This window comes from Myotis myotis, unplaced genomic scaffold (assembly GCF_014108235.1).
Source record: "Myotis myotis isolate mMyoMyo1 unplaced genomic scaffold, mMyoMyo1.p scaffold_m19_p_9, whole genome shotgun sequence".
Lineage (NCBI taxonomy): Eukaryota > Metazoa > Chordata > Mammalia > Chiroptera > Vespertilionidae > Myotis > Myotis myotis.
Window position 1 is genome coordinate 1,646,169 of NW_023416401.1, and position 4,582 is coordinate 1,650,750.

General features: G+C 52.9%; 1 pseudogene; it reads left to right on the plus strand.

Annotated features, from left to right (window-relative positions):
- The first annotated feature begins 1,188 nt into the window (after nt 1-1,188).
- LOC118662533 lies at nt 1,189-2,299 on the plus strand (annotated as a pseudogene).
- The last annotated feature ends 2,283 nt before the right edge of the window (nt 2,300-4,582 follow it).

Genomic DNA, 4,582 nt, shown 5'->3' on the forward strand with positions numbered 1-4,582 from the left:
CACATGCCAGTCCTTCCCTGAGACCCCTCAGTCCCGCCTCCCTTGGGCCCTGACCGGTGATGGCTCTCTGTAGTCTACCATGTAAAGTTCACGCTTTCTACAACAAAAGGAAAAAGGGGAATCTGTAGTTCCCCAAGTTCTTGGAACTACCTTTCACACATTGCCCCTCTGAGGCTGGGCAGCGTTCTGAGGACAAGGCCCATGTCCCCAGCTCAAGGGCTCTGCTGGAAGCCGGTCCAACAGTCTCTGCAGGGAAGAAACATCTGCACAGCATATGTTTCAAGGGACCTCGCATACTGTTCTTAATATGTTTGCTCCCCTCCTTAGCGCTATGTGTTCCAACCAAGGCCACCACCCCGAGAAAGGTTGTTTCCCCAGGAAGGGATTTTTCCCTGGAGTTAGGGATTAACAGAACTAAGGAAGAGAATAAATCAGTGAAACCCCCTAGTGCTACAGAAATACCATGCACTAATTATGAAGAACTTGGACTAAGACTGTTGGCAATAAATTTGGGACTTGTTGGGCCCACATCCCCAGGGGTCTGCCCGCCAGGGGAAGCACCAAAGCCTATACCCCTGGAGATCCACCGACACAGGGCAGTCCCAGGAAGGCAAGCAGCAGGGCTGGGAGGATATAACCTTTACTGGGTAGGATAATCTCCTTGAGCCACTTCCTTGTAGCTTAGCAGTAGAGCAGTAACCTTGGAATAGCCCTTATAATGGAACACAGAGATTAACCTAGACAGGATTAAACTCAACAGAACTAGATTAACACACGCCCTAACCTTTGGAATAGAATGGATAGGATTAAAATCAACTGGTATAAATACAGATGTAACAGGACAAGAAAGACAGAACCTGGCTGGAGGACCTGGCAAGAGAACCTGGCTCTGCTGATCAACTGAACACTGTCTCCGTGTCATTCATTCTTCGCCAACTCCGTCCACACCTTTGGGAAACCCTGGACCTGCTGGGGCTGGACCACAACACGGGAGGACTGCCCCCTCCCTCCTCTCACTGCTCCCCTCTACTTCAGGATCTGATTTTGTTTTACCATCCCCCCCCCCCCCCCGTCCCCAGCTTGCTTGGGTCACTCTCCGGTATTTTGTTTTCTTTTTTTTCCCCCTTTGGTTTTGTTTTTTAGCTCGTTTTCTCGGGTTGCCCCCTCTTGTTTGTGTTGTGTGTGGAAATGGTGAACTCGGCAAATACAAACACTGTGCCTAAGTTATACAGATCCGTGATCGAAGATGTTATTAATGATGTGAGAGACACCTTTTTGGATGATGGAGTCGATGAACAAGTTCTGATGGAACTGAAAACTCAATGGGAGAATAAACTGATGCAGTCTAGGGCAGTCGATGGATTTCCTTCAGAAGAGCAGCAGCCTTTATTTCAAGTTCAACAGCAGCATCACCATCACCACCAGCAGCAGCAGCAAGCTCAGCCACAGCCTACGGTACCTCCGCGAGCGCAGACTCCACGGGTCCTTATTCCTGCAGCACCACAGGCCGCAGCACCACAAGTTATTGCTCCTGGTTCTCAGCTGATACAGCGTATGAAGGCATCAAACAGGAGTGCTGCTGCTACCGCGGCCCCCTTAGCATGCCCTGCAGGTGTGACTCCTGTCCAACAGATATTAACAAATTCAGGCCAGCTTCTTCAAGTGGTCAGAGCCGCCAATGGCGCTCGGTATATTGTTCAGCCTCAGCAGTCCGTGGTTCTAAAAAACAGGTTATACCACAAATGCAGCCTGGTGGAGGACAGGCTCTTGTCATAAAACAGGTTTTGGCCCCTCTTCCTGGAGGGATTTCACCACCGACGGGTGTCAGCATCCAGCCTCAGCACATCTTACTTACAGGAAATAAGACTCAAGTCATACCTACAGCAGCGGCGGCACCTACACCAGCACCAGTGCAGGTAACAGCCACTGGCCAGCAGCGACCACAGGCCCAGCCCGCCCACCAACGGGCCCCACTGGCATTGCAAGTTGATGGAACTGGGGATGCATCATCGGAAGAAGATGAAGATGGGAAGGAGACGATGATGACGAGGAGGAGGAAGACAAAGAGAAAGACGGAGCTGGCGGTGGGCGGGTAGCAGAGGAGCCCCTCAATAGTGAAGGCGATCTGAGTGAGGAGGAAGGCCAGGAAGTCTCTGATACTGAACGTGTGGTTGTACGCCCATTTGATGAGGTACTCAGAAGTAAAAGCAAATGGAGATTTCCACTCAAGGATGGCATTATGAATCTTAATGGGAGAGATTATATATTTGCCAGAGCCTTTGGAGATGCAGAATGGTGAAGAATTGGTTCTTTTCTTTTATAAATAAAATGAAAGAAACTTTAAAAAAACTTAAAGTGACAGTTTGAAACTTGGGACATACTCCAACCAAAACTTAACTTCTGCATGTCAGAAAAAGTGCTGTAGAAGCAAAGCTACCGGAACAAAGAGACCTTGACAACAGTGACACTGCTTCTAACTGGCCAGCCATGGAACTGTAGCACCCGGGTTGTTGGGGGAGGGGGCATTGGGTTTTGTGTAGGAAAACCCTAATTGTCAATTTGAAATACAGGGACCTGCCTCTGGTAATTAGCATGTAAAGCTGTGTCTGTATTCCTTCCTCCACCTTGGGTTCAATCAGAAAATACTTGTGAGAATGAACGAAAGAAACTTCCCTTTTGATAGATTGAAATGAAACCGCTATTGTATGGGGTTATATTCGGTAAAAACTGCGTGTGTGCTTTTTACAAGAGGGCAAGAAACCGGGCTCCAGCCCCTCCACACGGTCTGGGCCTGTGTGTCGTGTGGGGGCCGGCTCTGAGGAAGGGGGTTCGGCCTGCTTCCCAAAGAGCCTGAGAATGTCCTGCCAGCCCCAACTCTCAGGAGCGGAGCTAGAGCCCTTAAGGTTACGTCTTCCTTTTCTCCTAGAAAATTCTCCCGAATTTAATCTCTTCTTTGGCTCCCAATAAGGCACCCTCCCTCCGCTGTCCACCCACCACAACCCCTCCTCTCCTTCCTCCCCCTGCTACTTTCTCTGGGTCTGACTGGGGGTTGAGGAGTCAGTGACGCCCTTTGAGACCTGGTTTCTGGACAGCCCACCCGGCTTTCCGAACGCCACTCACTTCCACGTGTCCGCTTCCTCTCTGCCCACCAGCTCCCCGCCCGGCCCTGGCCTCCGCCTCACTGCGGCTCTCCTCTCATCTGAGGGACCATAACTGTGTCCGGTGCACGCTCTCGGGCCTGGAAATCCTGGCTCCACTCGCGGCCGGCACAAAAAACGGTCCACAACTTTATCTCATAAACTTTTCTCTTTTTTTTATCTTTAATTTCTTTATTGGTTAAGGTATTACAAATGTGTCCTCATCCCCCCAATAACCCCCAACCACCCCCCATCATAAACGTTTCTTATATTAACTCAATGTCCTCATCGATAGCGCCTTCCTCCAGGACAGCCTCGGCCCAGCCCCTTTGGAATGTGCCCTCTGCCCCCGGGTGGTGCCACAGGAAGCCCCAAATGTGGGCTCTGCACCCCTGCAGCAGCCGCGGGCCTCGGGGGACACGGGAACCCTCTGCTCTGTGTGGGGCCACTGTGGCGCAGGGGTCCCTGCAAAGCTGTGCAAGCCTCTGGGGATGGCACTGGGCCACCTGTCCCTAGGACACAGGGAGCAGGACCAGAACCCTCTGCGCCCCAGCTCTGCACACATGTCCCTCCCGCCACCCCTGGCCAAGGGACCTTCTCCCCGTGCAAGAGAAAGCCCTCTCTCCTCGAACCTCCCACCAAACGTCACCTGCGCCCCAAATCTTCTCGGTGCCCCCGAGGCCACGCCTCCGAAACCTCTGTGGCACCTGTCCCGCCCTCCATGAGGGCTCACTGGTCGGTGGGGCAGCAGAGGGAGGGAGAGCGATGTCAGGGGAGAGAGAACGCTGGTGGGTATTGTTAAACGCATCGCGGTGGTGCTGCTATTGCCTGACTTGGAACTGCCTGGTTCTGAAATCTCCAAAGGCCTCCGTGGTTGGCAGATGCGTCCCTGCGGGCTGTTTTCCTGCCTGCTCTGAACATGCGCCTGTTCTCTGCTTATCTCCCGCCTACAAGTGTGTTTTACACCTTCGCCCATTTTTACAGCGACCACCCCTCTCCCCACTATTCCACTTCAGGTCTCCTGCCTCCAGCCCCTGGGCGCTCACATTTATTAGGTGCCTCCTGTGAGGGAGAGGGGGAAAGAGGGGGACTCACAGTGCTGATTCCTGTTTGCCCCAGAGGCCGCCCTGCACAGTCAGGTGAACCCCTCCCACCCCACCCCACGTCCTGGCCCACGCCTCTGAGGGGGGGTTTACTAGGAAGCAGGGCTGTTAGGAAATCAAATGAGTTTGGGTTTGCGTGACAGATTCTTTCCTTTACTTAGGGGTTGGGGTGACCCCTATCAGTGCCTTTTCCCCTTTTCCCTCCCTCGAGGGCCACTTCTCTCCGGAGCCTGAGGGCCAGGCGGGCTGTGAGAGGCCCCGCCAGACACCGGGCGCCTGTGCGCCTGAAATCCCCAACGGTGAAGTTGCTTTCCTGGCTGCTCTCAGAAAAAGCCTTAATTA